The sequence below is a fragment of the Miscanthus floridulus genome, chromosome 5, assembly GCF_019320115.1.
Source record: "Miscanthus floridulus cultivar M001 chromosome 5, ASM1932011v1, whole genome shotgun sequence".
NCBI lineage: Eukaryota > Viridiplantae > Streptophyta > Magnoliopsida > Poales > Poaceae > Miscanthus > Miscanthus floridulus.
Genome location: NC_089584.1, coordinates 100681107 through 100702007, shown reverse-complemented (window position 1 = coordinate 100702007; position 20901 = coordinate 100681107). Strand labels below are relative to the sequence as shown.

Sequence of the window (20901 nt, the reverse complement as noted above, 5' to 3'; positions counted from 1 at the left end):
CATTTCTACTGGGAACATGCTGTGCCCAAGCCTAAATGAAACACTACAGAACTACCAGGACTCAAAAAATATTGTTCCATTAAAATGATGAAATTGTTAGTTATGTTTCCCTGTATAAACAGAAGTGATTAACAATAGATTATAACCTTGGTTCAAGGTCAGCCTATCTTGGTTACAACACACTTGACAAATCCCACAAACAATGACACCAAGTTATCAGACTGCAGTATTTTGGCCCAATCAATACCAATAGGATAGTAGGTATATTATCTTTTTACCTCTTTACCGTCATATTTACAAACTATGGTATTTGTCACGCCCTTGCGATGGATGTTTCCCAAGAGTCCATGCAACCTTTTCTCATTGAACTCATTTGCATAGATGATTCCTGTATATGGCATATGAAGAAACCAACACCTTTATTTAATTTAATGATGGTACAAAACAAGAACATATAGAGAAATTACTCTACTAGAGTGATCACAGTATTCAAGTCAGGTTCAATGAACTAACCAGTATTCTTCATAAGAGCGCCAATGTACGTAGTCTTACCGCCTAGAGCAGCACTATAAACAAAAAATAATCAATTCTAAATTGGTCACAATATATGACAGCATAGCCCTAATGAATAAACCAATTGAAGATTAACATCAAAATTCTGAAACAAGTGCGTAATATCTTAAGATTGTAGCATGAGAAGAGTTACAGTTACATTGCTAATTTTGATGTCATAACAGAAATGAACTCTTGCCCAAAGAAAAGGAAAACAACTTACGCCATATCAACAATTCGCTCCTTTTCCTATGGAGCAAGTTCCATCACTGGTAAGAAAGAACTTGCACCTTGTTTCTGTAAGACCATATTATCAGTCAAAATAATGGATAGAAAGCAAAATGTTTCAACATAATGAAAAGGTAGAGAGAGTATGCCATGTAATGTCCAGCCATATACTTAGTAGTAGCACCAGCTGAAATGGTTGAGTCATAAACAACTAATCCTACCTGCCATTTTCAACCAGGGGGGTTGTAAGTTTGTTGTGGTTTACCATGTATGGGAAACAATACTTGAACAATACCTTTGACCATTTGCCTATTGGGTCCAAATTAAATCCGCTTGGTATAAGAGCACCAGCAAGATCCCTCCTCCATGTCTAAAAAGTGCAAAATTCACCAAACCTTGAATGCAATAACAACAAAAGCCTTTGGATCCAATGCAATAAGGTAAATAAAGTTATCGAGAAGAGCAGAGTCTAAGAAGATATGAAGCAAACTGACAACAAACAGTAAACCAAATAACTGTGTGGCACTGGTACCACTCATACACTTTTAAATTGACCACATGCAGTATACCTTTAGTGTATGTCGATGAAATCTGGTCGATAGTCTACTGAGGGGTATGCCCACGGTAGTAGATGAATCGGTGGAGGTGCGCGTGAGGGAACTAGATGGTGACACAGAACGCAAGAGACAATGATTTAGACAAGTTCAGACCATGAACTCGACGTAATACCCTACGTCCTGTGTCTTTGTGGTTTGTGTTGTGTATGATTCGATTAAAACGAGGGGGTCCCTACCCGCCTTATGTAGCTTGGGGGGTAGGGTTACAGATCGGTTATTTCCATTCTGATCGGTTTACAAGATAGGAAGTTACAGATCATATAATATCAATCATATCCGAGCAGATTTCATCGATCACCGATAATCTTTACGTTGCCTTGTGAAGCACGTCGTCCTATGACGTACTTCGTGTGGTGTTGTCTTGCGAGATGGGCCTCGACCGGTGGCATGACCCGTGCTTAGTCTTATGGGCTGGGCCTCCCCTAGAGGCTCGGCCCATGTGGAGCCTTGTGGGTACCAGAGGTCATACCCCCATAGCTAGTCCCTGAGCACCTTGCATCCACTGAGCAACACCATCTTGTGTCCATCTGACCTATCCAACTTGCAATAACTCATTAGGATCAGTCTTCCGATCAGTTTAAATAGGTGCCGAGCTGTTGAAGCAAGCATCCGAGCAGTTCGAATGAGCGTTCGAGCTATCGAAGTGGGTGTCCGAGCCACTGAGATAGGCGTCCGACCAGTTTAACTGTGGTAGAACTGCCTGAAATAACACGCTTACGGAGGTGCTTGTCTTCCACCAGACACTAAGCACCCCGAAAGCAAGCTTCCGCGGGCGGTATCCGTCGGGCACACCCCAAGGGAGAACCCACAAGATCCATATTTTTCCCAAGGATCCAATAATGAGAACAAGTTACAATACTTGTCCATTTCATACATCAGAAGTTCTTAAAAATTACATTATTACATTACCAAATGTCATAGTGCGGAATAATAAACAGCAGAATTTAAAAATAAACATCTAGCGATAAGGAACGAGGATCCGTCTGAGCCCAACAGAAGAGTCCTCCACACAATGGTACTTCTCATGCATTGCCTGCAACAGGGGTAAATAAACCCTGAGTATACAATATACTCGCAAGACTTATTCGACTAGTGGGAATAATTTCCCAACTCCAAGGAGTATGATAAGCTTTATGGTTTGTTGGTTTTCTTTTGGTAGAAAGCAATACTATTAGTGAGTCCTTACTTATGATATTATTCATAGCCATATTAATTTATTATCTATCCATTCTATGTAAGCACCTGTTCTACTTTCAAGCAAGAGTTGAGCAATCTGTTCCATTTCATCACCTTCCATCTTTCAGTTCTTACTACGATGCTAGAGTTAAGACAAGCTGTACCGACTCAGCGGCGATTCATGAATCAATGTCCCCAACTAGGTACCCCAAAAACACATGCCCTGCTTGTACCCCAGGCACAAGCAGGACTAACCCATCACCCTACTGTCCTAGGTGTCTAGGTCCCCGTACAAACTTGGACTCCAAGCCCCCACTCCTGAGTCCTAGACTCAGTGCGGTGCAAGGACCTCCACCATCCCCGCCTCCAATCAGTCAGTCCAGAAAGAGCTGGATCCACGATAAGAGAGCAACAAGTCTTCCCTACGCCCATACCCAAGTATGTGCTCGGGATAATAGATCTGTAATTTGCCCAGCGTCCATTGCAACGACCGGTCCTTAACCGACACAGACAGGAAAAAAGTGTAACCGAGCTATGCCCTATTGGCCTCAGGACACAACCCCTTACACCCACCAGTACCCAAACCATATCCCTGCTCGGTCACCATTTTCCTTTCCACCATTTTATCATGAGTGGTCATATTTATCACCTATTTGCGAGTAACGGTAGGTTACTCATGCTACCGATATCCTGAGCATAGCAGCTACTCGACCTATACTAGTAGGACTCATAGGTAGATATATTTATGCATGTAGTCTCCATAAAATGCCTGTAACTTAAATGCACATCATATATATATTCAGTGATCATAAAATAGGGGTTATGCACCGGGGCTCGCCTTGGGCAGGCGACGGGTCAGCAAAGTCAGCACCAAAAGGCTCCAAGGCTCCCTCCTGCACAAGGATCTCCTCCTCGTACTCCTCAATGACTTCCTCATACTCCTGTTCATCCATGGGCACGAACTCTACCAACTTGTGATCTACATGCATGAAATGATGATGCAATACTTAGTAATATGGAAACAACAACTCTTAAAATAAAAATACATCTGTCTAACTACTAGCTAGTGCTACCGGCTAAGGTACTAAGTTACCTAATGTTACTACTAACAAGTACGAAGCATGACATACATTATCACATCAACTAAAGGTATTCTTACTCCTAATACCGCTTTAATCTATATATGATAAAACAAGGATAATAGCTACTCTATTTATCAACTTACTCTAGGGCTACAAAATTTACAGCAAGTACCTAGTAATCTAGTGAGCCTAGTGTAAAATTTTCATAATTATAGCTATCACCAATTTACCACAAAAATTCCTACAAATATTAATCTATATAATACTAAGCTCTCTAGTTTGGATTTTATGAGCCCATCACTATCATAGATAACTATCATCTACCAAGACTAACAGATAGATGACATTTTTGTGAACCTAACAAACTTGGTTTCACTATTTTTGGACATCTACAAGATTTTCTACAATTTATCAAAGTGCAGCTAAAAACTATATTGAATAAACATTTGTAATTCACTGGAAAATTGGAAAACGTATTCTACTGCGCGGCCCAACTCGCGACGCAGCTCGGCCCACTACCATGACCCATGCGCGCACACCAGCATGACCCACGCGGCGGCCCACCCCCACGACAGTGGCCAAACGTGGGGAGACCCACGCGCGGTTGGCGCTTTTGCTAAAGAACCCCCATTTTCTTTTTTCTATTTACGAAGCTTACTCGAACACTATTTAGTTGAGTCGCTGTTTTCACATCTAGTACCCTCCCCTCTTTCTTCTTTACCATGGCCGAGTCCCCCGGGACCCGTGCACGCACCGGCGTGGCGGCGCTGGCACCGGGCGGCTACACCGGCGAGCACAGCCCTTCCTCGCCCTAACTACGGGACCGACACCTACCTAGGAGTGAACACGAAGCGCCGGGCGAAGTAAACGTGAGCCAGAACACTGTAGCGAGGTCAAACCACGGTGGCGGAGACCCTATAGCCATGGCGGTGGCATTCCGGTGAGTGATAGCAAAGCCGGGGCAAAACGGGTAGCTAGTGAGCTCAAGGTGATGAGGACATGGCACCTTCGGATACGAACAATGATTATAAGGTGTGCTCGTTCCTACATTTGCATAGTGGCTTTGGTTATAATTCACTTGGTTCCACATGTACATGTCACTATTTGATTGTAGGTTCAAATGTGTTTCATAATGGAGATGAGGACATGGCACCTTCGGATACGAACAATGATTATAAGGTGTGCTCATTCCTACATTTGCATAGTGGCTTTGGTTATAATTTACTTGGTTCCACATGTACATGTCACTATTTGATTGTAGTTTCAAATGTGTTTCATAATGGAAGTTCATCAAAGTTGAACTTTCGGTTCGTCGGCAGCCCGACAGTGCCTCATTGGGAAGGCCATAACTCATCCATCCGGAGTGCGATCGAGGTCAATGAGCACTTGATGGAAAGCTTGTTTGATAAGCTTTCGAATAGATCTGGTTCCATCTCAATATCACATCAGCAAGGCCTCCAAATCACCAATATATTATGTCGCTATTTCTGGCAGGAGCTACACTGTTGTCATGGGCTTGTTATTCATCCTTGGAACCCTGGCCCAAGTGGAAGCACACCCCAAGGACTTGGAGAACCCACCAAGAAAGCCCTTGGACGTCCTCCTCCTTGGCCACCACCTTAGGAGGCCAACAAGGACGTCCAAGCCAAGCCAGAGGCCCAGTCCAATCCGAGTTCGAGTCTACCTCGGCCGTCAGGACTAGTCTGCAATAAAATGGACACCCAGGATGCATCCGGACTCCGTTTTCGATGATCCACATATGGATGGAAAGATAATTTGATAAGGAAGCCAATTCCAGTGGTTTCAGATCAATAGCTCTTCGGAATCAATAGGAATCGTCGAAATAATTTAGCATCCAGAATCTGTCAGGGTGCTGCGACACCTTCTTTTGGGCCGTTGGGCCTTGTAACGTGTTGGGACACCTTTAGGACATGAAGAGGGATCCTTGGATGTCCCTTAGGCTATATAATCAGTAGCCACCACCTACATTAGGTTTTGGGGTTTTGCTTAGATTAGTCTGTCAAGAAACAGTTTCGCCGTTCTTCGGTTTGTGAGACCCCAACTCGTGAGATTAATCATACATCTGTAATTTGGTTGCGATTTTTCTTGTTCTTGCTTGTGTTTTTCGTTGCGCAGGCAGGGATTAGCCTTCTTGGCGAGGTCAACCTGGTCTGAGACTTGGTTGATAACCAGAGGAGCTGTGGTGCTAAGATTGCAGGGTTCGATCTTTCGATCTGAAGCCGGATCGGTGTGTCATTCTCCGCCACAACGATAGTTATCATCACCTGACGGAAGATCGGGATCCCCGTCTCCATTGGCTACTACCAACAATATTTTCTTCATCTAATCCCAAACCGAGGACGGTTTGTTGTCAAGAAGGGGAGGATGATGAGGACATGGCACCTTCGGATACGAACAATGATTATAAGGTGTGCTCGTTCCTACATTTGCATAGTGGCTTTGGTTATAATTCACTTGGTTCCACATGTACATGTCACTATTTGATTGTAGGTTCAAATGTGTTTCATAATGGAAGTTCATCAAAGTTGAACTTTTGGTTCGTCGGCAGCCCGACAGTGCCTCATTGGGAAGGCCATAACTCATCCATCCGGAGTGCGATCGAGGTCAATGAGCACTTGATGGAAAGCTTGTTTGATAAGCTTTCAAATAGATCTGGTTCCATCTCAATATCACGTCGGCAAGGCCTCCAAATCACCAATATATTATGTCGCTATTTCTGGCGGGAGCTACACTGTTGTCATGGGCTTGTTATTCATCCTTGGAACCCTGGTCCAAGTGGAAGCACACCCCAAGGACTTGGAGAACCCACCAAGAAAGCCCTTGGACGTCCTCCTCCTTGGCCACCACCTTAGGAGGCCAACAAGGACGTCCAAGCCAAGCCAGAGGCCCAGTCCAATCCGAGTTCGAGTCTGCCTCGGCCGTCAGGACCAGTCTGTAATAAAATGGACACCCAGGATGCATCCGGACTCCGTTTTTGATGATCCACATATGGATGGAAAGATAATTTGATAAGGAAGCCAATCCCAGTTGTTTCACATCAAAAGCTCTTCGGAATCAATAGGAATCGTCGAAATAATTTAGCATCCAGAATCTGTCAGGGTGCTGCGACACCTTCTTTTGGGCCGTTGGGCCTTGTAACGTGTTGGGACACCTTTAGAACATGAAGAGGGATCCTTGGATGTCCCTTAGGCTATATAATCAGTAGCCACCACCTACATTAGGTTTTGGGGTTTTGCTTAGATTAGTCTGTCAAGAAACAGTTTCGCCGTTCTTCGGTTTGTGAGACCCCAACTCGTGAGATTAATCATACATCTACAATTTGGTTGCGATCTTTCTTGTTCTTGCTTGTGTTCTTCGTTGCGCAGGCAGGGATTAGCCTTCTTGGTGAGGTCAACCTGGTCCGAGACTTGGTTGATAACCAGAGGAGCTATGGTGCTAAGATTGCAGGGTTCGATCTTTCGATCTGAAGCCGGATCGGTGTGTCATTCTCCGCCACAACGATAGTTATCATCACCTGACGGAAGATCGGGATCCCCATCTCCACTAAGTGGTAATCAGAGCTAAGGTATACTGTCAGGTTCACATTTATTCCCTCGTTTGAGTGTTTTTGCTTTTATCCCATAGTCCAATGCCATATTTGTTTCCTATCCTATAACCATCCGCGCCATAGCCTTTTCATGATTCAGTTTCAGAGTCCGCTTTGTTGAGTTTGTGTCCTAGGTCAAAGTCTTGTTGCTGGTTTAGATTGTGTTCTTTTCTAGTTTGTGTTGATCCCTTCACCCGCCGCTATTCCGTATCAGCATCGGTTTGCATCTTGTGTCCACTAAATCCCTAATTTGAGCAGCTTCCTTAAAACAGTCATAACTTTTGCGTCCGAACTCGAAACGGGACAAATTTTATATCTACGGAGAACGCCAGAAAATTTTAGATCTATTTCATCCCAGCATAGCTGGGTTCGCAAAAATTAGATTTGCGAAATTCGATTAGGAAAGTTGAGTTTCTGAGCCCACAAGTTTTGGTATGCTTTTTAGAGCACAGTCCTAATTTTCTATAGGCCACATCTTTTATTCAATTGAGCTCAAATTTTTTGTGGTTTATTCTTGTGTGCTCCTTGCTGAGAAAAAAATATCAAAAGATCAAAAGCAAGAAAAAAGATTAGACAAAAAAAATAAAAGAAAAAAAATAGTAAAAGAGAATAGAAGATATCGAAAAGGAGCACATAAGGAACACTCAATAGCTCTATTGTTTGTGGTACCTTTTGCCTTGTTCATATCCGTTGCTACCTTTAATACTTGTTTCCTTTCATCCTTGTTTCCTCTCTTGTTTATCACAACTGGTGATAGGAACACGTATAGGCCAGCAACTAGGACAAGTGCTCTGGACATTTATTCAATATTGCTGTTTGTCACTGACTTGTGTGCCACATATATATATTTGTTTTTTTTTCATGCCTCCCAAGCACCACATATATACTTCAGATCAGTACAGAAAAAAGGTCCTTGCAATCTCGGTACCACTACCTCATAGGTATCACGAACCAGCCGCCGGTTGTACCGCCCACTGCTTGCATTGGTAAGAACTTTGTAAGAGCTTGGTAAGACGCTTCCACTTGCTGTCAAAAGTGACACCACTGCAACCACGTAGTCATTTGATAGGGATAATATTTTTGTATTGTCTTTTACTGTCTTCTAACAATGACAGGTTATTCGTATCCACCAACTTATGATGGTATAGGTGCTGATGAGTACATGGAGTGGTAAATTGCCATCGATAACATATTTGCTACTCGCTTTATGTGTCCAAGGAGGAAGGTAAAAAATGCAGCTAGTGTTTTGCGACATTCTACTTTATCTTGGTGGGAGTCTTTAGATCCTTCTGATAAGCCTCAAACTTGGAATGATATGAAACTTCTTATGCGAGAAACCTTTGTTAATCCACCTCCTATTTTGACTTTATATGATGAGGTGCACCATTTAGAGGAAGAGTCTGTTGTTATTCCTCCTACTATGCCTAACCTTTTGCAGGACAATGTAGAAAAGAGCAAAGATGACGTGATAGAAAATGAGAAGCTCACAGCCTCATGTGAAAATTCAGAACCATCAACTATTACCCCTGCTGAACATGAGAGCAAAGGTAATGCCCATGATGCTAAACTCACAGAAGGTGAGAGTTCTCTTGATGTGCTGAATTTTTCCACCAATCATGCTATGATAGAGCAAATTTTAGTGGAGCATTCGCTTGATTTACCTTTGTCACAAGATAATTTGCTTGATGTTTCTTATGACAAAGATGACTTGCATGATGATATTTATGTTATACCCATGCAATCATTGAAGAATGATCATGCTATATGTGTGCTGAAAATGAGCACTTGTGCTGAAAATAGACTTGTTATTCATAATGCTAGTGAAGTTGATGAGCTGAAATTATTGTCTTCTTTAAATACTTTGGGTTACATTGAATTTGATGTTCCGTGTAATCTTAGTTCTTTAGAGGAGAAACTTTATGCCTATGCTGATTTGCCATGGTTCTCTAGACATACATATCATTTTATTGGAAAATATAATTGTAAAGGAGAGTATATGGTGCATCGTGTCTATATTTGTTCAAATCTGAAATCTCCTTATATTGTGCAAAAGTATGATCAACCAAAGGATTGCAATTGCTATAATCTTGTCATGTCGAGTTCCCCTAGTTTTTTTATAAAGAAATATGTTAAATTTCAAGAAGGGGAGCAATGTTGGCTACTACCAACAATGTTTTCTTCATCTAATCCCAAACCGAGGACGGTTTGTTGTCAAGAAGGGGAGGATGATGAGGACATGGCACCTTCGGATACGAACAATGATTATAAGGTGTGCTCGTTCCTACATTTGCATAGTGGCTTTGGTTATAATTCACTTGGTTCCACATGTACATGTCACTATTTGATTGTAGGTTCAAATGTGTTTCATAATGGAAGTTCATCAAAGTTGAACTTTCGGTTCGTCGGCAGCCCGATAGTGCCTCATTGGGAAGGCCATAACTCATCCATCCGGAGTGCGATCGAGGTCAATGAGCACTTGATGGAAAGCTTATTTGATAAGCTTTCAAATAGATCTGGTTCCATCTCAATATCACATCGGCAAGGCCTCCAAATCACCAATATATTAAGTCACTATTTCTGGCGGGAGCTACACTGTTGTCATGGGCTTGTTATTCATCCTTGGAACCCTGGCCCAAGTGGAAGCACACCCCAAGGACTTGGAGAACCCACCAAGAAAGCCCTTGGACGTCCTCCTCCTTGGCCACCACCTTAGGAGGCCAACAAGGACGTCCAAGCCAAGCCAGAGGCCCAGTCCAATCCGAGTTCGAGTCTGCCTCGGCCGTCAGGACCCGTCTGCAATAAAATGGACACCCAGGATGCATCTGGACTCCGTTTTCGATGATCCACATATGGATGGAAAGATAATTTGATAAGGAAGCCAATCCCAGTGGTTTTACATCAAAAGCTCTTCGGAATCAATAGGAATCGTCGAAATAATTTAGCATCCAGAATCTGTCAGGGTGCTGCGACACCTTCTTTTGGGCCGTTGGGCCTTGTAACGTGTTGGGACACCTTTAGGACATGAAGAGGGATCCTTGGATGTCCCTTAGGCTATATAATCAGTAGCCACCACCTACATTAGGTTTTGGGGTTTTGCTTAGATTAGTCTGTCAAGAAACAGTTTTGCCGTTCTTCGGTTTGTGAGACCCCAACTCGTGAGATTAATCATACATCTGCAATTTGGTTGCGATCTTTCTTGTTCTTGCTTGTGTTCTTCGTTGCGCAGGCAGGGATTAGCCTTCTTGGCGAGGTCAACCTGGTCCAAGACTTGGTTGATAACCAGAGGAGCTATGGTGCTAAGATTGCAGGGTTCGATCTTTCGATCTGAAGCCGGATCGGTGTGTCATTCTCCGCCACAACGATAGTTATCATCACCTGACGGAAGATCGGGATCCCCGTCTACATTACAAGGGACTCACCACGGAACCAATCGAGGCGGTGGTTCGATCGGAGATGGCCCGAGCTAAGATGACCGCGTGCGCATGGATGGTGTGGCGACGCACGGTGATGGCACGGCCGCGTTAGGGAAGGCTAGGCGGTGGTAGAGCTTCGACAGAGGTGCGCAGGGTGATTAGGAGATGGAGGCAAGGCTAGTGGTGCAAGGAATTGCCACGAGCTGCTCTGGATAAGCGGCTTGCCGACGGCGCATGCCAACTCGATCTTATTGACCCAGCGGGGAGACAGCTCCAAATTGGGGCACCTTGCGGTGATACTTGCAGCAAGGTGGGGTCGGGTGGGTGACTGGCTACCCAGCGAAGCCGAGGACGTGGCTAATTTGATTACGGTGCCGCCACCATGGCGAATCGAAGGGAGCGGGCCCATCGGCCATGGCGCCAGCAGAGACAGGGGAGGATAGGTGAGGCTTGTCTCATTGCTGCCATGGCATGACATGACCATCCACATGGTGAGCAATCATGCACGGGCTACAGGGTGGTGGGGAACAATGAGGCATGCTCTAGACGGCTGGCCGCACAGCCTAACACGCAAGTCGACGGATGCTCGGTCCTTTGCGTCATAGTGGACGGCGTCGGGTAGGGAGAACTTCCACGTAGCATCGCATCAAGCATGGGCGTGCTAGCAGAGGCAGGTGGGCAAGCTCACACATGCAGCTGTGACAGTCAACCGCAGCAGTAGCCGCGCGGCAGTGGTGGCCGGGGTGCGGCAATGGCAGCAGCGGCGGTGCGAGCTGCATGCTAGAGCATGGTGGCAGGAGGCTGTGGCCACGTGCACGGGCGTGCATGCACAGGCATACATGCATGGGCGTGCATGCACAGGCGCGGGGCCACGTGCATGGGCGTGCATGCACATGCGTGGCAGTGGCGATGCGACCAGCATGGCAACGCGTGCTGGGCAGGCTAGTGCAGCGGTGACAAGCCAAACTGAGGTGGTGACCGTGCCCGGAGGTAGAAACCATGTTGTGCATGCTTTTTAAAGTTGCTACAAAAACCAACTCGATGGTCCAGTAACTACACCACCTATTTTACGCTCTAGCTAATATATTAGGCTCCTAGAGGAAACCCTAAAACCATGCCACTACCTAATCCGATCGTTCTACAAAATTTGTCGAACTTTACTTCGTCAATCCGTTTCTTGACTTAGGAACTTCAACCAAAACACGATCGGATTTTGCGTCAATTTGATTTCCAAGCCATTCGATACACTAGCTAGCGAATCCCATTCTCGACCGCGAGTATTTCACCGTCTCCTACAAAGTTTGTACTACAAACTTTATCAAAGTTTCGCATAAGCATTTTATAGCATTTTCGTTCAATAAAAATTCACTTAGAACCCTAAATGATATAAAGCGACATGAAATGTAACATTTGTTTCGTGTTGCCGACGAACGTTTCAAGTTATGTACATTACTTTATACTCTATACTTCACTCATTTTCACACAAGTATGATGCTTATGCAGTGTTTTAGCAAAAAGCTGTACAGTGTAACACCAAGGGTGTTACAAATCTACCCCCCTAAAACAAAATCTCGACCCGAGATTTCATGTGCCTAGTGTGAGAGGTAGATAGTAAATAAATTTCGACGCAACAACTAACTATCAGAACCAACGAGGAGGTGGGGGTAATGCTTCAATAGGTAACTCTCTTGTTCCCACGTGGCCTCATCCTCTGAATGGTTTTGCCACTGCACATTGTAGAACTTTACCACACTATTTCTTATCACCCTTTCCTTCTCATCCAGGACTTTGATAGGGTGCTCAACATAAGTCAAATCTAGCTAGAGGGGAAGCCCTTCAATTTCCATAGCTTCATTCGAAACCCGCAAACATTTCTTCAATTGCGATACATGGAACACATTGTGTACCGCAGATAAAATATCGGGAAGCCATAGACGGTAAGCAACTGGGCCACACTGCTTCAAAACTTTGTAAGGACCCACGTATCGGGGAGCTAGCTTGCCATGGATACCAAACCGATGCACCCCTCTCATAGGAGACACCTTGAGGTACACATAATCCCCAACTTCAAACTCCAAGGGCCTTCTTCGCTTGTCTGTATAGGCTTTCTGTCAGCTCTGAGCTGCCTTCAAATGACTTTGAATAAGGACGACTTGCTCTCGAGCCTCCTTGATGAATTCTGGCCCAAAGTATCCATGGTCTCCCACTTCAACCCAATTAAGTGGCGTTCGGCATTTCTTTCCATACAGAGCTTCAAATGATGCCATGCGAATGCTCTCTTGGTAGCTATTATTGTAAGAAAATTTGGCTAACTTCAGGCATCCATCCCACTTCTTAGGAGAAGAAATGGCACAAGCTCTCAACATATCTTCAAGCACTTGGTTCACCCTTTCGGTTTGGCCATCAGTCTGGGGGTGATAGGCTAAACTACGGAGGAGACTAGTTCCAAGACACTCCTGGAGTTGCTCCCAGAAGCGAGAGACAAAAACTGACCCCCTATCAGAGATGATAGTGAGGGGAACTTCGTGTAAGGTCACAATCCGGTCCAAGTACAACTCGGCATACTGCCTAGCAGAATAGGTGGAATTCACCAGAAGAAAATGAGCTGACTTGGTAAGGCGATCCACAATGACCCAGATAGAGTTATAGCCCTTGGTTGTGTGGGGTAAACCCACAATGAAATCCATGGAAATATCTTCCCATTTCCACATAGGAATGGGCAAGGGCTGCAAATATCCTAGAGTATGCATATGATCTGCTTTAACTCTCCCACAAGTGTCGCACTCCGTGACGTGCCGGGTGATGTCCTGCTTCATGTTAGACCACCAATACAAGGGGCTCAGATCATGGTACATCTTGTTACTACCAGGATGAATAGACAGCTTCAAATGATGAGCTTCACTCAGAATCTTCCTTCTTAGCTCCTCACTGGATGGAACCACCAGTCTATCCTTGTATCTCACTACTCCATGCTCATCAACAGTAAAGTGAGGGCCACACCCTTTGGCAATCAATTTCCTGATGTGAGGGATTTCTTTAGGATCTTGCCTTTGCTCAAGAATAATCTGCTCAAGCAACTCTGAGGTCAAGGCAATGTGAGCCAACACTTCTGCATGGTTGAGAGACAAAGTTGTTTCCTCAACCTGGTGTGACTTTTGGCTCAAAGCATCAGCCACTACATTGGCCTTTCCTAGGTGATAATGGAATTCCAAGTTATAATCCTTTATCAATTCTAACCATCTCCTTTGCCGCATATTTAGTTCAGACTGAGTGAAAATATACTTGAGGCTTTTGTGATCGATAGAGATATGCACTTTGTTTCCCAACAGATAGTGCCTCCAAATCTTTAGAGAGTGGACCACAGTAGCCAGCTCTAAATCATGAGTTGGGTAATTCACTTCGTGCTTTTTCAGTTGGCGCGAAGCATAAACTATCACACGCCCATCTGGCATAAGCACACATCCCAACCCTATTTTCGAGGCATCACAATACACATCAAAGGGTCTATCAATATCTGGTTGGGCCAACACAGGAGCAGTGGTTAGAAATGTCTTCAAAGCTTGGAAGGCTTCTTCATAGGCTGGGCTCTAATCAAACTTGGCTTCTTTTTGGAGCAGCTTGGTCATTGGCTGGGCTATCTTGGAGAAATCCAGGATGAAACACCGATAGTACCCAGCGAGACCAAGGAACTGACGAATCTGGTGCATAGAGTTGGGAGACTTCCAATCCAACACATCTTGCACCTTGCTGGGATCTACTAAAATGCCGTCAGGTGTCAACACATGCCCCAAAAACTGCACTCAATCTAACAAAAACTCACACTTGCTGAATTTAGCATACAACTTGTGCTCCCTTAGTCAAGCCAGTACTATCCAAAGGTGTTGGGCATGCTCTTCATCATTTTTGGAATATATTAGGATATCATCAATGAATACTACCACAAACTTGTCCAGCTCTGGTATAAAGACTGAATTCATCAGGTACATGAAGAATGTAGAAGCGTTAGTGAGACCAAAAGACATCACTAGGTACTCATATAGCCCATACCTTGTAGAAAAAGCTGTCTTTGGTATATCATGCGGTCTAATCTTGATCTAATGATAGCCTGAACGAAGGTCAATCTTTGAGAACACCTTGGCACCAGCTAGCTGATCGAACAAAGTATCTATGTGGGGCAAATGATACTTGTTCTTAATTGTTACCGCATTAAGAGGGCGGTAATCCACACACATCCACATAGTACCATCCTTCTTCTTCACAAAAATGGCTGGGCAACCCCATGGTGAAGAACTAAGATGGAGAAACCTTTTCCCATCAACTCTTCCAGCTACTTCTTCATCTTAGCCAATTCCCTTGGAGCCATGCGGTATGGGCGTCGGGAGATAGGAGCGGTACCAGACTCTAGCTCAATGGAGAATTCTACCTCTCTGTCCGGTGGCAACCTAGGTAGATCTTTAGGAAATACATCCAGGAACTCACATACTATCGGAATGGAGGTAAGATCAGGAGAGGCTTCAGCATGAGCAGCAACAGGTAAGACTGGATCTGAGGGTACAAGAAGAGACATTTTATCCTCAGAAGAAGGAAGTCATAACTCGACACTTCTCCGCTTCAAATCCAAGACTACCCCTTACACACGCAACCAGTTCATTCCAAGGATTGCATCAATGCCTTGCCCAGGCAGTACCATGAACTATAGGCGGTAAGTGTGGGTGGCTAATACCAAGCTTACTGTGTCCGTTCGGGTATTGATGCACATCTGCAAACCCGCAATACGGATTCTATATGCATACCATATTGCCATAAGTGGTATATTGTGCCGGTCTACAAATCCCATGCTCATAAATGAATGTGATGCACCAGAATCGAACAACAAATAAGCTGGTTGGGAATCGATGGTAAACATACCAGCCATCACCGGTTCCTACTATAATATCTACTCAGCATCCATGAAATTCACCTGTCCAGATCGGCTGGCTGGCACTTTCCTCTTGATCACGATCCGCTTGACTAGCCTAGAGTTCACCGATGGTTGAGCAGACTGAGCTGGCTGGTTCTAGGGACACTCTCAGGAATAGTGACCATCTTTGCCACATTTGAAGCAAGCCCTAGGCTTGTTCCCAAATCCTTGGTGAGGTGGGACCTGCTGTCCCTGAGGCTGCACCTGCTGAGTGGGTGCACGGTACTGTGTGGAAGAAGTCTGAGAAGTATGCTGGGGCTGCCGAAACGAATGCCCGCCTGATGGTTGATAGGGCACCCGTCGGACAACCTGTACCTTCTGAGTACGAGGGTGGCTAGAAGACCCCATGGCCACCCGCTTCCTCTTCCACTCTGCCTGGGAATCCTGCTGTAAGCCCTCCATGGCGATGGCAGCGTTCATCATTGCTCCGAAGGTCTGATAGTTCGTAGTGTACAGCTTCTCCTAAAGGATATAAGAGAGGCCATGAAAGAAGCGGTCCTTCTTCTTCTCGTCAGTGTCCACATGAATGCCAACATACTGGGACAAGTGATAGACCTTATTAACGTAGTCCATCACTATCATACTCCCTTGTCATAGCTCTAGGAACTCAGTCAACTTCCGGTTGAGGACACCAGCAGGGACATAGAACTCTCTGAATGCTACGGTGAACTCCTGCCAGGTCACCGGATGATCTGGCTGCTGCATGGCATGGAAGGTATCCCACCATGCACTCATGGACCCCAATAGCTGCTGCCCTGCAAAGCACACTTTCTGCTCATCGGCCACGTTGAGCAACAGAAACTTCTGCTCCAGAATGCGAAGCCAGTGCTCCGCATCTAGGACCTCATCTATCGGTGTGAAAGTGGGTGGGTGCGTCTTGAGGAAATCCTGGTAAGAGGAGGGACCCTCAGGATGGCGGGAACCACCCCCATTCCCACCATTGCCCTCGTGGCCTCCACAGGCAAAGCCAGCGACAGCTTGTGCCATTAGCTCCATGGCACAGGCTGACTCGCAGTGAGCAGCCATCAGTTCTACCATCATCTCAGCGTGAGTCATTGGCAGTGGTGGTGGCGGTGGCAAAAAAGGATGAGGAGCCAGAAGTGGAGTCTCCTGACTCCCCCCGCTGCCGTGCTCATTGGCCCGGCCACTCTTGCCTTGGCCCTCGCCAGGACCGTGACCCGCCCCAGCACTAGTGCTCCCATGTCCGGACCTTAGATTCATCTGTAAGAGATAGGAACCATCCATTTAGAACAACCTTCCCGATCAGAAGCAAGGGATTAGAGAAATGACAGCACATTTATTAAAGCATTCCTTTAGTTAATCCTATCAATTTACTAATCCAGTTATATGTGTAGGGGGATTTTAGTTTAAGCAAGATGATAGTATCATGATGCATGCTTTGGCCTATACGTTCACTCAAGCCGGAATATAGCGACATTCGTAAAATTTTTGGCACATCGCACACTCACTTTCCGTATCCTAAGCGATTTCTTACGCAACGTAAGTCAGTGTACCTATAGAAAACTGATTAGATAAAACCAGTGTCGCTTTCCTAGATAGACCATATTGCTAGGGCTTATACTTATTTACATAATGTAATTGCATCCTACTTTTTGTAAAACTTTTGTTGGTCAAATTTTTAAGTTTTGAAAAAGAGTGATGAAACTCATAACCATTATTGGCTCTAGTACCAACTGTGGTAGAACCGCCTAAAATAACATGCTTACAGAGGTGCTCGTCTTCCACCAGACACTAAGCACCCTGAAAGGAAGCTACCACGAGCGGTATCCATCGGGCGCACCCCAAGGGAGAACCCGCAAGATCCACATTTTCCCAAGGATCCAATAATGAGAACAAGTTACAATACTTGTCCATTTCATACATCAGAAGTTCTTAAAAATTACATTGTTACATTACCAAATGTCATAGTGCGGAATAATAAACAGCGGAATTTAAAAATAAACATCTAGCAATAAGGAACGAGGATCCGTCTGAGCCCACCAAAAGAGTCCTCCACACAATGGTACTTCTCATGCATTGCCTGCAACAGGGGTAAATAAACCCTAAGTATACAATATACTCGCAAGACTTATCCGACTAGTGGGAATAATTTCCCAACTCCAAGGAGTATGATAAGCTTTATGGTTTGTTGGTTTTCTTTTTGCAGAAAGCAATACTATTAGTGAATCCTTACTTATGATATTATTCATAGCCATATTAATTTATTATCTATCCATTCTATGTAAGCACCTGTTCTTACAACGATGCTAGAGTTAAGACAAGCCGTACCGACTCGGCGGTGATTCGCAAATCAATGTCCCTAGCTGCGTACCTCGAAAACACATGCTCTGCTTGTACCCCAGGCACAAGCAAGACTAACCCATCACCCTATTGTCCTAGGTGTCTAGGTCCCTATCCAAACTTGGACTCCAAGCCCCACTCCTGAGTCCCAGACTCAGTGCGGTGCAAGGACCTCTACCATCCCTGCCTCCAATTAGTCGGTCCGGAAAGAGCCAGATCCATGACAAGAGAGCAATGAGTCTTCCCCAAGCACATACTTGGGTATGGACGCTGGGAAGATTCATTTTGTCGTTCCGCATTCCATGCAATTTTACGCTACAGCCCACCTTGCGCATTTGGTGGCCCATCAGCGTGCGACGGTTTTGGGAGGGAATGCAGTGGGTCGGGCGTGGTTTCCCAAAATCCCTAGAAGGCAAAGGGTCGGGGGTTGAACCATTATAAAGTGTCGTAGGCCCAATGCACATTCTCCACCTTGCTCCTACCTCTTCGTCTTCTTCCTAGCGCCCGCACCACATCACCAGGCAACTGCTCAGCCATCTTAGCAACCATAAGCTTGTAATCTCCCACCATTCGTTAGATCTATGAGATGGTGCCCAAGAGAAGCTGCAACAACTCGAGTAGGGCATCGCACAAGCTCAGTTGCGTAGAGGAATGGGTGATCTCCATCAGCAACAAGGCGGCACTCAACCAGTTGGTGGTGGATGACATGCTGCCGAATAGGGTGACAATGGGATGGCGTCCTGCTCACGGTGAGAGCTTTCCAACACCACGCAGTGATGAATTGGTCGTGTTTGAAGATTATTTCTATCGTGGATTTGGCATTCTGATCCATCCATTCCTTCGTGGATTGATTGAGTATTACGCCATTAGTCTATGCAATCTGGGCCTGAACTCCATCCTACACGTTTCTGTCTTCATTCGTTTCTACGAAGCCTATCTTGGCGTTCTCCCACATTTTGATCTCTTTCGCCCCTTTTTTGTTTGAAATCTCATGGGGGATCTGGATCTAGGGTTGTGGGTAGCGCATACTTACTGCTGTGGGATGGGATGGTTGGGCAGTACATCGCTACATCGTTGAACAGAAACATGAAGTATTGGGACAGTGATGGTTCTATATGCCATAGGGGGAACATTATGTGGTGTGCAACATTGATCAGATTCCCGTGAGCAACGTCAGGTGGTCAGAGAGACCTAGTGCTAGTGGAATGGAGCAGGTGAGGGAGCTCCTGGCGTTGATTGACCGAAGGAGACTAGATGGTGTCATAGTGGCAACGAACTTTACTTTTCGGCGATGCCAGCCCAGCAAGGAGAGGACACACCCCACATATGAATTCTAGGGGGATACTGATGGGACCCGAGAGGTGCCCGAGCCGATTGCCTAAGAGGAAGTGAACTGGTGGATTGGGGTGTTGTTTAACCTCATGGGACACTGCAAGGTTGATGACTAGCAGAGGGCCTTCAGTGTTGGGAACATCCCGCCAGCGGTAAGATTCTTTGTATTAGTTGTAACACCCTAAAATTAGCTACTTTCTAAAAAGAGTAAAATGATTTCTGTTAATTGTTTTGTGCTCATAAAAACATAGGTAAAAGAAAATTTTCTTTAAATTAAAATCCAACATAAGGGTAGCAACATGTTTGCGCATACATGCCATTGCATTGGTACTTTTGTGATGAGTGGTTTGGAAAATAAATTCAAATCTCCATCTTCAAAATATTATTTTCAAGTAGTGGTTTAAAAATAATTTAAAAACTTGCAAAAACAAAAGTTAGATAAGATGTTTTGTTTTCAAAATCTAAAGGCTTGGAAAAGGTTTTAAGACACGTTAGAACGATGCCTCTCTTTCCAGGAATCTTTTCGACCTTTTTCGGGATTAAATTTCTATTTCTTAGAGCTGTCTTTTTCCCCGATCAATCCAAAAGTCTTTTTTGGGAGCTAAAACCACTTTGGTTGTGTTCCTTATTCTTCCATCTATCCCTAGGAATTTTTCTAGTATTTTTCAGAGCTCAGAGATATTTTTTGGAGCCTAAATAGTAATTTCCAATTTTATGTAATTATTTTAATTCCGAAAATCAATTATTTCCTAAAAATATATCGGATTTCTAATGTAACACCCCAGGTGTTGGTCACCAGTTAAGCAATGGGTTTGAGCTCAAACATAACATGTTAAGTGGTGATGAAGGTGTCAAGATCAAATCTACAAGAGTGAGCTCCAACGTAAACTTGGGCAACACACCTTTGCTTGCATATTGGCCCTTTTTAGATATACACCTAAGTAATGTTGAGGGTGCTTCTTTCATGTGCCTCACATCAATTTTCCACCCACATGGATGATTGAAAAAGTTTTGTGAAGTTTGGAATCGAGAAGTCACATGAAATGACAAGTTATGCCCTTGCCTGAATTACTTTATTAGGTGAATAAGAACATGTAATGACAAACAAACATTGCAACCTTGCTCAAACAACTCTACTTACACTCATGAACAAAAGTTATGAAGGGTTCATGTTGAGCAAGTGGCCAGAAAATGCTCCAATAGATCAAAAATGGTAATTTAAGCTTTATCGTGATGCTACTTTGACCTGGTTTGAACTATGGCTTAGATGATTTGCATGGCAGTGGAACCTAAACAAAAGTTGAAGTTCGAGGGGAGTAGAACAAACTTTGTTTTGTACCAAGAGCCAGATCAACTTGTAAGAAAGTCAAACCGAGGCTCAAACTTTGAATCTGCTGCAGTTTTCAGAGTCCAAAAATATTCTAAGTCTGAGTTAATTGAAACCTGAATTTTCAGTTTCGTGTACCCCGCTTCGGAGCCTTGTATCTCTCCAACCAGGCCGAATTAGACTTTGGCACTTTAATCAAAGTTGGAGATCTCGCGTAACTCTACAACATTGGTTACTACCTCTTGTGCCAAAACTAAACGGATTCGGAGTTACGAAGGGACGAAGTTTGAGTTTTTGCTTGTATTT

The 20901-nt window shown here is 44.6% G+C and overlaps 1 pseudogene; it reads right to left on the bottom strand.

The window, feature by feature from the left end:
* Positions 1–158: 158 nt before the first annotated feature.
* LOC136455010 (26S rRNA (cytosine-C(5))-methyltransferase NOP2B-like) overlaps positions 159–20901 on the bottom strand; it is a 68874-nt pseudogene continuing 48131 nt past the window's right edge.